This window comes from Lagopus muta, chromosome 2 (assembly GCF_023343835.1).
Source record: "Lagopus muta isolate bLagMut1 chromosome 2, bLagMut1 primary, whole genome shotgun sequence".
NCBI lineage: Eukaryota > Metazoa > Chordata > Aves > Galliformes > Phasianidae > Lagopus > Lagopus muta.
The window spans coordinates 96,910,490-96,923,706 of NC_064434.1; positions in this window are offsets into that span (position 1 = coordinate 96,910,490).

Consider the following 13,217-nt stretch of genomic DNA (forward strand, 5'->3'; position numbering starts at 1 on the left):
TGTTTTCCATCGGAGGCGTTTTCCAAGTATTCTAGTTTGGGATTCTATATCCCCTTTTCCATGTGAGCAGTACACACAGTGTAGACACTCATGTTTCAGGAATTAGATGCTACAAGCTGGCAGGCTTTAGCCTCACCTGCTGAAAATATCAGCTGCTTTGAACAGAAAACACTCAGAATGGACTTAATTGAGCATGGACTGTTTGACTCACCTGGGTTTTGAATGTAATGGGTTATTTTCCTGGCAAGGAGCCAACATAGCAAAGACTGTTTATTAAGTGTAAGCACTCACTTTAATCCTCTCACGCCAATTCACAAGTATCTTACTATTGCAGGTGATCCTGTGGCATTGACAGGTTCTTGTTTCCCTGTGGCTCTTGCAGAGTGTGTGTCCTGTGTTCCCAGTGCTAAAGGAATCTAAATCAATATGGGGAACACCAGCAGGAATGGGAGGTTGGGGTGTGCAGAAGTGTTTCTGATGTGAGGAGAAGGCCATTCCTTTGTACTTCTTTCTACATCCTCTGCCTCCAGACTTTGTTTAGAAATAAAACTTTAATTGCAATGGGATTTAATGAAAACTCTTCCAGGAAGAAAAGAGTATAGTTATCACTTGACTGAGTTCTCTTGATGGATTTCTTGTATGCATATCTTGAGACAGGGGCCTTCTCCAAATTTTATACAGAAAGGAACATTGAAAAATGGTTTCTGCTTCATTATGCTCCTTGCACACCCAAGACAAAACTATACATGCTGTCTCCACCCTCTGGATAAAATTAAAAAAAAAAACAACAAAGAGAGGAGGCAGCAGTGATGAGCTTCTCTGGGAAATATGCATCTGTCTTTGACCATTTAGAGGTTTAATGTTGCTTTAAAATATGTTTCTGCATGAAGAATGTGGAGATAGAGAGGTTCTGCTCCTTTGAACTTGGTTTTCTAGACACAGGGCACAGATGGGAAGTGTATCACTGTGTCATGCCTGCTTACATAGCAAACTGCAGCACAGCAAATGTGTCCTCCTGGCTTCTTTTCACACCAAATCATGATATTCTGGGAATGCCGAGGACACCCCAGGCTTTGTCATGGACTGAGTCATTTGAGGATTTTCCTGCTGTAGCTAGTGAAGATTCATATAGAATCTTGTTAGTGTTTACCATGAACAAACAAGCCAGAGGAGTATGTGGTCAGCATGATTATGAGGAGTTGAAATAAAGAGAAAAGCCAAAATGAGTGTAGACATGATCAAAGGTTTACTCTAATGTACATGCTAAAAGTACTTTCCCAGATTTTATGGGAAATCTATTTAGGACTCTCTGTTACCAGGAAAAGTTTTGAGCTTTGTGAGAGCAATGTCATATATGCTCATGTTAAATAAGGAGCTGAAAGCAAGGCCATCATTGCTATCTCTCTTTCCCTTAGATTATTTTGAAGTGTAATTGTTGCAAAACTGTTGTGGCTTCCTTTCTATTGATTTGATTTGATTTGATTTGATTTTTTCCTCCTGCATATATCACCTTATTTCTGAGAGCAGCGAGGATAGGCAGGGAAGAAGGGGAAGCAGTTGGAGTTCCTTTCTGAAAACACTAGCTGGCTGAACTGAGTGGACTCAGAAGCAGCCACAAGAATTTTTTACAGGGAAAGAGCAGTTACTTTTTTAACTGTGAATTGGAAGACGTATTACCTCAACAAAGTGATTCTCAGTCATTCTGTGCTGTGAAACTGTTTTTATGGAGCTTTTGGAACAACCTGATTTACAACCAAAACTAAATCTACTGTTTTTAGTTTTGCTCATGAATGACTTAATGTAAGGATGTGTTGGCTTTCTTCCTGTAAAGAACAGCTTTCTGTTTTGATTTATTTCCCCTCGTGTGACTTCAAAATACGTTGTCTTCCTAGCTACATGGTTTGTATATTCTCCATGATACATGATGCTGCAGAAAATTACAAACAGTTAGAAGAAAGACATAGTTCAGAAGAAGAATTTTTCAGTGATATATTATAGCAGTAGTGGAGTAGTGGATTTGTTGAGAAGTAAACAGTTATTAGGAAAATGCTTTATAAAAAATTAGTTGCTTTGTTATTTGACATATTGGCTAGAATGAAAAAAAAAGTCCCTTGATTTTATTTCCATTATGAATTTTCACAGGTGCTGTTAAGGTAACTAACTGAGAAAGCAGCTTAAATTTATGATAATCAACACCACCTATTCTGGAACAACCTCCTATATTGCACTAACTGAAGGATAGACCTTATTCTTGAAAAGAGATTGGGCTTAGTTTTTGCACTCTCCTATTGGAATTTAAAACAGTTGAGACTGATTACATTTTTTGCTGTTTGTTTTTTAATCTACTCTAACTTGTAAAAAAAAATAGCAGTAGAAATAACTTAAAAATATCTCTTTTTTTCTGTGAAATTTTGTTCTTTGGACTTGGCAACATATACATTTGAAAAGTCAGAATTGACTGACTTCTTGCACTTACGGGCTTTCCAGTCCATGAAGACTTTCATTAACTTCTGTAGATTGATTTGGAAGAGACACTGTGAAAATCAGAGCTGAGCATTTTCCCTCCTTCCTCTGCAAGCTGTGTGAGAAATGAAAAGCATGAAGTAAAGTGAGCTGTGCTACCCAACCACTTCAGGAGTTGATGGCTCCTGCGCCTGAGGATCTGACTTTTGGATTTAATTGGTCAAGAGTAATAAACTGTTATGAACACAACACATTATTACTTTGATCCCTTGGATATTATTAGAGCTGTGTAAATAAATGTTTGATCTGTAAGATCTCACAGCACTCCTGTCTCACAACCATTTCATTTTAACTGTGCTTGACAGGGCAAGTTTCAAAGACTTTGTCAAAATGTAAAATGCATATTTCAGGTTCCAGACAAGAAAGAGTACCTACTACCTGTTAGAACTCAATGCCCTTTTGGGGAATCTATGTACTGGGAAGTGGCTGAATAGGACAAGCCTTTTTCGTGTATGTTTAGGGTTAGCATGTGTGTATGAATATATTTATGTGTATACATATGATGGTAAGACTTTGAAAAGGAAGTCAGTAAGATGATTGATACTCAGATACATCCAACCTCTTGAATGTCCAAGCACTGACAGCATCTGTTCCTGTTCTTACGTGAGTTAGGTATGCTGGACTAGGGAAAAGACTCTGGTGTAGGGGAAACCATTGCAAGTGTTGAGATTGCTGTGAAAAATTGGTCAATATTCCTGGGAGATAACTGGGTTCATGATCTGATCTGGGGGCACTGCAGACAGGGGAAACAGAGAGTCAAAGATTCTCACCACACAGACACAGATAGTGGCAGCTGAGCACAGTCTGCTGTTAAATGTGCCCAGGGACACTGGTCCCATGGAAGGGATGAGCAAACCCTGTAGATCCTGAGATTTGCTACAGCATGACATAAGGTTTATCAGAAATGTAAAGCCAGCTTGATCTCAAAGCTTTCTTTTTTTTTTTTTTTTTCCCAATAATTCAAACCTACTGTTTGCTTGATTTTCCTTTCCTTAGTGATTTAATTTCAAAACAAAAGCACAGTTTTCCAGAGTCTGTGCAGAGTTAAGGCTAGGAAGTTACCCACTGAAAGTAGGTTAGGAATGTGCCAGTAAATATACATTTGCCTACCTATCCATAGTTGTATTTTTTCACTGATCTGCTTTGTGTGTCTCCTGATGCTCATTTTTCTAGTTATACTTTTTCCTCTCTTCCCACTCAATTCTATTTTTAATCAATCTATGTGTGGCTTAGACTTGGAATGAAAATCTGACTAACGTAAGATGAACCTTCAAACCATGAGAAGTATTACAAAATTAGTGTAAGGAGGACCATTTGATGAGCTATCCTTAGTTATCCTGCAGGTACCTTTTTTCATCCTTAAAAGCAGCTGTGACCATAACTGTTCTCCTCTGTGCCTGTGTACAAAAGGGCTCATAACCTTCTTGGCTATTTATTTTCCTCAGAAGACTGTTTTGAGAGACAGCATCAATGGGAGATGTAAGTAAATGATAATTAAAAGTTCTTCCATATTTACTTTCATATTAATTTTTAAGAGAACTTTAATACGTTAGAAAGCAATGGCTTGCCAAATTTCTGCTGGCTATGAAATTAATACTGTACAATTCTATTCATAATAAAAATTCAGGTTAGCTTTACTTACATGAAAGGCTTGCAAGTTATGAGTGTTTACGATGGTCTTTTTTCCCTACTTAACTTTTTTAGAGAAACTTTCCACTCTTCAAAAAGACTAGCACTTTTCAGTTCAGTTTACATGTTATTTAGTTGATTGAAAGTCCTTACAGGAATATGTTGCATAGGTATAAATTTTTAGTGTTACCCAGAATTTCTTAAAATCCATTTTGTTCTTCACTAAAAATGAAAAATGAATCTTTACTGAGTGTCTTAGAGAAAAATTATCAGTGGAATAGAATTTCTTTTTTTTTTTTTTTCTTTCAAAAAGATGCTATAGAAGTATCACTATTAAAAGTTGTAACCAGTCTGCTTCTTGGTTAGCTTTCAAAACTAATTATTTGGAATCTCAAAAGAGACAGAGACTTTGTCTGGAGAAGTGGCCTCTTTGCTTCTTATGACATTAAAATTTTTGTGCCATCTGTTTTGGTATCTTGGGACAGTTGTTCCTCAGGTTCTTTGAAGCATCTGGCTACCTTTTGTATTTCTCATTTCCCATGAACTCAGCAATATTTGAGTCGCATGCTACTTAAACTTTTCAGGCATGACTGCCATTTTGTATTTAGACGTGAATGCATTTGTGTTCTTTATCAGCCAACCAGATTGGGTTTATTTTTTCAGTCCCTCCTTTGTGGTAAGGGCTGGAGATGTCTGGAGAAGGGCAAGGGATTATTCATGCTCCACATTTTAGAAAATTAAAGAACCCAACTTCCAGGCACCCGATGCAGTTTCCACAGCTGTAAATACAGAAGAACTTTGAGATTTTTTTTAATTAAAATGTAATATAAGAGAAAGCTATAATGTAAATATTGATTAGCAGATTATTTTTTATTTTAAATTATTGTTGTTGAGGCCAGTGTGTTCACGTGTCCGTGGTCTTCCTGTGAAAGCCACATGTGACTTGTTCTCTCACTGGCTGGAAGGTAACTACAAGTTAGGTTACAAATAATTCATCTGAATTCTAAGATGTGGAGCCCCTAAGGCTCAAATGCAGAATGGCTGACAGGCCCTTAGGTTCTCATATTAGTGAGACTGGTTGACTAATTTTGTGTTAAAAGAAATTAGTGTTGAATCAGAGCAGCTGCCTGCCATTCACTGATGGCTTTCTAGCATTGACACTGACAATGCAAGTAACTTGCTGTCTATTGCTATTTGACGATGACTGTTAGTGTTAATGGCTTGGTTGTTACCTACTGCATGATGAAATGTCTTCTCTATCTAAGATTTAAAATATTTTACCTTCCCGTACAGTAGTAATAGATACTGTAGTTGATTCTGTCAGTATAACATTCTGTAAACCTCGTCTACTTTCTTCCTCAACTGTTTCTTTGTTTCACAGTCTCTATTTTTGATGAATAGGGAAGATGGCATCTTAGTTTTTAGAACCTCAACATTTGGCTGAAGAAAACCTGGGTCCTTGTGAACAGTTATGCTTTACCTTGGAGAACATTCCACTTATCTTCCATCCTAGCCTCCAGTAATATCTGAAGATCCATGTCCCAGTTTCTCTTTGGCATGAACATCACTAAGATAATCCGTACAAAAATCTTTCTTGCCTTGTGATCCAGTCCCAGACTATTGCCTTGCCAGTCTCCTTTTCTTTCAGCCATATCCTAACAATGTATTTTGGTAATTGCTAACACAATACAATATTGTTTGCCAGAATTTGCAACACTGGCTAGGCTGACAGAGCGTCCCAACTCAGCAAAATAGATGTACTAGTAGTATCAGATGAGCAGAACCATTGGAGAGCTCTGTTTTAGAAAACTGTTCAGTAACCTGTAATTATGCCAAGATTTGCCAAAGTGAAAAAAGAAAATGTCTTTTGAATTTCAGGAGACTTTAGTACACACCCTATGAAAGACTATATCCTTAAAGGAATTCAGTTTTATGTCACTATGTGCATAACATGGAATTTAATTGCGCTTTTTTGACCATAATGTAACATATAGTCTGCATTTGATTTAGCTGGGAGGAATTTGTCCTTCATATTTTCTACATATCACTTTAACTTTGGACTCCACTTCTAGAAGCTTGGCACATAATGCATAGTAAGTGTGCTTAAAGTTTAAGCAAACTGGCTACATCCAAGTACTGCTGATTTATAATTCATAATTCTTTCAATCTTGTCTCCAGCTGGTGTCTATCATCTAACATACTGGATTCAATCAGAGGTGCAATGTTTCAAAAATTGTGGCAATACTGTGAAAAACATCTCTCAAATGACTATTTCTTTGCTTCACCAACTCTTCTGCCACCAGCAGCTTGTCTCCCAAAAGCAAAATCTAAAAACAAGAGAAGAAACATGCAAATTTTGAACAACAATAAATATTTTTTCTTAGAGCTTTGCCAATGCAGTATGAGTTCACTTGTATGACCTTAGCACTGAAAACGTCTTCTAAGAGATAATGAAACTTCCTTCTTTCCTGTTCATTTTTTTGCTATACATCTGCACTGCAGAAGTGTTCAGTGAATTTAAACATGTTAATACATTTGTAAAAGATTTTCCTTTTCATTTTTTTCTGAGCTAACTGAACCTTCAGGCCACTCATCCTGCTGTCATGCTTCTCTGCTGAGTCCTATGTCCCTCTTCATGCCCTTAATTGCTTTGTCTCTTCTACTTAAATTGTTATCCTTCCAGATCACCTGAAAATAGCACAAATGATACCTATGGCAGTGCAGCACAGGAATTGTCCTGAGCACCCAATGGAAATAAGTGACTGGAAGTATGCTCTACATAGAAAGAAGTTTAAATGCTTCCCAAAGCAATTATTTCCTTCAAAGTTTGGGTTCTGCTGGTTATGAAATAAAGAAACCTGTTTAACACAGTCTAGGAAAGCATCTGTCTGTGTCTTGCTCAGTTTTTACAGCGGCAGGCTTGTGTTTGATGGAGGATTCATCTTGAAAGCCAGAAATGTAGGATTGCTTGGTTTGCAGGTAGTCAGTAATATGAAGGCCACTGTTGAAAATAAGTGTTCTCCAACTGTTTAGGATTAGGATATCTTAAGAAGATATTTTTGCAGCTTGATTCTTTGCTTGGGAAGTATAAAGTGAGTATGAAAACATTTTAACAGTTTTACTGTTTTCACATCTGTGAAGTGATTCTAGTAGGGTCAGGGGTACAAGCTCACCTCAGCCACTGTCTGGTTGATATCAACCTTAGTTAAGACCATGCCTTAGTACTTAAACCATAGATCGTGTGTGAGATAACTACAGACTGGCTTACTAATCTGTCAGCATAGCAAAACCATGTGTTCTCTACTCTCCTCCCCACTCATCTAATCACACTCTGCTCATATCCTCATTACTCAAACTGATAGGAACTTTAGCTACAAATCTCCTCAGAGCAGCCAGCAGTCATTTTCACAGCAAGGGAGCTCCTTGGGGTCAAATGCACTTGGGGAGTCTTTGAGTCATTTCTAATTACTGGCTTGCTGGTTCTAGTCGACTTTCAGCTGGTTGGATACAGTAGACTAGATCTTGGGGGAGCTAATTCTCAGCTCACTTTCTCTTATTAAATTTCTCCACATTTTTATTTGAGTTTAGTGATCTTCTAAAGCATCTTGAGCTTCTAGGTAGAGTATATTTCATCTGCCAAACATCACTTATCAAAAATGGATGTCTGACAATTGAAAGATTTCTGCTGAATTTTTGAAAGGTCCTGTTAGCTCTTTCTGAGGAGCTAAATATAAGAGTATGGTTAATTAATTGGAAATGGAACATCCACTCTTAGTATGGTGGCTACCATAGAGAAGCTTGTAATCTCACAAGAAATTGCACTGAAACTTTGGAATATTTGAAAGTACATGTTGTAACAATCTCTGAAAAACTATGCTTCTTGAAGAACACAAACAAATTTCTGCACTTGCTTCCTTTGGTTGCTACATAAATATCTGTAAAAACATGTATTATCCTCAGCTACCTTTGCTGAAACAAAAACTTGTAGTGCTTGACCAATTTGAATAGTACCTCTAAATAGTCCACATTATCTGACCAAGAAAAATGTTTACCATAATTGTGGGAGCTCTAGAATAACCATCTTTTATTTGCTTTTATTTTTCATTGTAAAAAATACAATAATATGCTTCTCTTGCCTCACATTTTTACAATTAATCTTCTATTTATTATTCATATTGCAGATGGATGCATTAGTAAGTCAACAGAACTGCTTCTGGTCTGATTAATCATGTTTTTCTCCTACTACTGTAGTACAGAAGCTTTCACTGAGTGTTTAGGTAAGGTACCATCAGGTTGATCAAGTAGTATCTTTACCATGTGAATATTCACGAACCTGATGAACTTTGTTTGGTGACATGGAGATACTTATGACTCTACTACGGTGAAAGCTCAAGAGACAGAGAAGTTCCACCAAAATGAGAACTTCAGCACTCTGGATGTCTGCTGGACAGGTGACAAATTTGCCCTGCCATCTGTGCGCTCTATCTGCTAGAAGATCTCTTCTATCTGCTTCAGTCACCAGTGTGTCACAAATATATGACTGGGTTATTCTTTCTCATTCTTGGTGGTAATTTCTAGTACATGTCCCAAAATACTTTTCGTACTTCTAGAAGCTGTGCTTTTAGAGTCTGATCCAATACTCGTTTAAGCCAATAAAACCTCCCCACTTGTTTCAGTTGACTTCAGGTTAGATCCTTGCTTAGGAGCTATAAATACATCACTGGAGGGGAAAATCCCCTCTCAGGCTTCTTGACAGACTTTTCATTTTTTCTTTGCTTCTTTTTTCCCTTATATTTTTGTCAAATTAAATCTGTCAAGCTCCACTGCATTTTTTAATCTTCACCCTCATGATGGACTGCAGGCCAACAGAAAGACGAGCTGTAAAACCATGGAACTGAAGTAATTTTTGTTCATTCTGCTGCCTAAGATGTTTTCAATAAAGTAGAGAGAAAGATTAATTTGCCAAATCGGTGTCATGATGTTCCAAAGGTTTTGGCTAGTTAGCAGACTTCCAGTAAAAATACATCTTGCTCTTCAGACCTCTTGCGGGTGATCCACACCTCTCTTGGAGCCTCCTCCTATTATCTTGTGGCTTCAAATGGAAGAAAGAATAAATTGTTTTGGACCTCTAGTAATAGTTCTCACTATTATTTATAGTGCACAGAGTGAGTTCATTATGCAAAATGCTCTGATTACCCCTTATGCCTTCTATATTCTGACTGCTTAGCAAACAAACAATAGCATGAAAACATGACTTGCTTTTACAGCTTTTTAGGGAGCCACAAAGTAGGTGAATATCTAAAAGAGGAAGGCTTTTATTTGAAGAATGAAAACTGTATGGTCAAGAATTTGAAGCCACTTCCAAACTAACATGGGAATTGGATTAATGCTAGACATAGCTGTCCAGCTGATTCTTATTTGTTTTCAGAGAAAGTCACTTCTGTGTTCTTTTGCCTTCCACCTTCCTGAGATAAGGTTTTTCTGATTGCATCCATTTCACTTTCATATTCTTATAATTTGGAAATCAGTCACTAGAAAGTCTGCAAGTAGCAGATTACTTCTGCTGTGTCTTGGTGTCTGTTGACAGAGACAGTAATTATACCCCAACATACCTGTCAGGATTGCTTTTTAGAGTTCTTAATGTGCATGGTATTGTGTATGTATTTATTCTGAAAAACATAGACCAGTAGGCATAAAAAACCTCACAATTTTTATACGTGTGACTGAGTCATCTGATTTTGATACACAGTTTAAAAAAGTGGAGGTAAAAGTAAAGGAATGTAATTTTCAGAATTTAAAAACAACACAGAGTAAAAACCCACACATTCCTGTGTTGTATTGGATGGATTTAAAACAGAATTTTCCACCATTACCCAGAGAAAAGAATCTGAAATGTAATAATACTTCTGGCACCACCTTTCACAAATAAGGCAACTGCATTCAGTTAGTAAGCATTTAAAATTCTGCAATAGGATACTCGTAGCACACTTCAGAGACTGCAGCAGACTTCAGAGACATCCTCACTGGAGTCTGGGAAGTAGCCAGTATCACTGGAAAACATTTACAAAGAAAGCAGCAATATTACTGTGACTTGCTAGAAAAGCTAAGCAGCCAAAACAAAATACTCAGCCCTTTGCTGCCTTCCCTGTAAGTGCCCAGAAGTTCAGCCAGGCCCTGTGTGGCCTGGACTGCCTTCAATGTTGCAGACTGAAGTTGGCATCAAGAAATTGGAGCAAAATCTCAGCTCCTCCATGTTGAAGGCTTGCTTTTACCTTGGGCAACACTCATTCTGAAGTGTTTGTATGTATGCTGTATAAATGACAAACAATATGCTGGAGGGGAAGCTGGTTCTGTGAAGATGTATCCTATTTCAATGCATGTCATGATTCAGGATGGTCACTCCACAGGCATGGAACAGATATAGAGCATCTGTTTCACTGAAGGGACTTGACAACATTAAAAATTCTGCAGAAAGGGGTTGTTGACCGTTCTTGGAATCTCAAATTTTGCTTTTGCGTAAACAGTTTGGGCAATGGTTTGGAAAACTAAAACATTTGAGTGAGTGCAAGTCTGTCTGCTATCAGGAAAACAAATGCTATCAACATAGATTATTGTAGAAAATGTTAGCCAATGCTGAACACCACTGTATAAAGTACCTAGACAAATTCTCAAGGTTCTGCAGCTTATGTAGAGCTCAGTGAACCCAATTTAGATTACTGAGGCCAAGCAAAGTTTGAGAAAAGCCAAACCAGCAGAGCTGAATCTTAGATAAGCTTTCATTTTTTAAGCTAATGTTCAAGTGCTTGCTAAAAGCCCAACAGCGACTGCTTAGTGTGCCTGTTTGATGAATAAACAGAGCTCTTGAATCCATAAGTATAGCCAGCCTCAATCATTTCTGCTATGCTAAGGCCTGCTAATAGAGCTCAGTGGTTACTGAGGTCAAGAGATGTGGATGTGAACTTCAGTTTGACTTTATTCTGATTTCAGTATGTTTACTGCAGTACAATCACTCTATATGAGTGGTGGCTGAGTTAGAACTATCTTTTTTTCTTGAAAATGTGAAAACAAATAGATTTTTGACAAATGGATGGAAAATTCAAGTGAAAAATACCTTCAACTCATGATAAAAATTTTTTTTAAGTAAAAAAAAAATCTAGATTTTTCTGTTACGAAATAAATGAACAGGCTATTTTACAATGAATTATTTTAAAACATTTTCAAGGGATGTAAAATTTTAACTCCTATTCTGACTTTATTTCCTCTAAGTCTCTTTTTAGAAATTTTGTTTGTTTTTCCTTTGTAAATTTCTTCGTATCTTTTAGTATAGGGAAGGTACCTTTGATACATCATTACATGTAAAACATTTCCTGTCTCATTTCCCACTGCCAAATTGTCCCTAAATTCTGAGTTATTAGATGTTGAAATTAGCAGTGGATTTTGTGATCTGTAAAAACTAACTCTTTGAAGCAGTAATTTGCTCTTACAGACTTGTCTAATTTCTTCCCTTGGGAGGCTGTTGGCAGAACTAAGTGTCAAAAACGACAGTAGTATATGTGAAGATTACCTACAGTGGAAAATGTGTTGAAACCAGGTCTTCTTTTCTCATTTAAAACTGATGAAATTTACTATTTTGTAGATAAGGTCCCTGGGATTCCCAGGGATTATTTTATGTTAGTCAAACATGGATATACACAGTAACTGGCATGGCTTTTGTTCTATTTTGTAATCTGTGTTTTTATTGATCACAGCGTTGGAAGATTGCAACCTTATTTCCTCTCTGGATGTTACTTGGTAGCTATATTTGATAACACTAAAGGTTAGTTATTTCTTTGAAGATATAGCTTATGCATTTTTGTTACTAGCTGCTTAGTAGTTAGCATACAAAGCCATATCCACAGAAAAAGGTCTCTCAAGCATATAAGCAATGTCTTATATGCTTGTAACATCAGCAGATCTGGAGTGAATTACTGTCCTTCTCTACACTGAAGGAGCAGACACCATGGTATGTAGTGCTTGTTATGAAAGAATGTTTTACTGTTAGCTTAAACTGGAGAAAAACTGTTTAAATTGCACTCTGTGAATCATCACCTTACTGTTTTCCACTATACCTGCTTGTGGAAGAGTAAGACACATTTTCTTGGGCTTCTATGATATTGAAGGGTCTTTGAAGGACCATATAGTGAAGTTCCATGGCTGAAATGTACTTCCCAACAATTCTGTAATTCATAAACTGTTGTATGAAAGTCCTGTAACTATTTACCACTTCCCAGTGGCTATTTTTACAAAGTATATAGAAGAGATTTTAAGAGAAGCACATTAATTGCTCATTGAAGGGTAAGGAAAAAAAATTATTTAAGACAGAATATTTCAAGAGAAACAGTGCAACTTATGTTCATCATCAATCATCCTGTAAACTGCCCAGCATTCAGAGAACAGTATGCTCTCAGCAGAATAAAAATACTTAAGCACTTTGGAAAGTCTGGAACATGTTTTAAACGTGTGGGGATGGCAGCACAAACAAAACTGTGAACAGTATTTTGAGTAAGTGCATGCTGCTTCTTTGTAGACACCTTCAAGGGTCTCTCTTTGGTTAGAATGACTTTTTTTCCCCTGTATGCTCAGGTTACACATTTTTCATACATTCATTGTATTGTGGTTCCAGGAAATTCTGACTCAAGAATGTGCTCTTAAGTATGCAGCCTTTTTAGACAGAAGTTTTTGAATGTTCCTCTGAAAGAATGTATCATTAAGTAGAAACCAGTATGCAAAAATTCTCTGGTAGCAGCCAGAGAAAAATATGAAGTGTTTAAAAATTAATCTTTTAAATTTGTTTACAGTTAATTGCCATCTCCATCAAAGTAATGAATGATGGTATTACTGCAACTGCTACTACTAATTGATTTATAGATCACCTTCCATGTGTCTCAAGGCGTTTTAAAATATAGCCGTAAAAATGACACGAAGTCCCAAAGGCATAGTAAAATATAATTAGAACAAAGAATAAATCAAAAAGTGGCTAGAATAGTCACATGGGAAATAAATCTAGGTTTTGGGAACTACCTTTA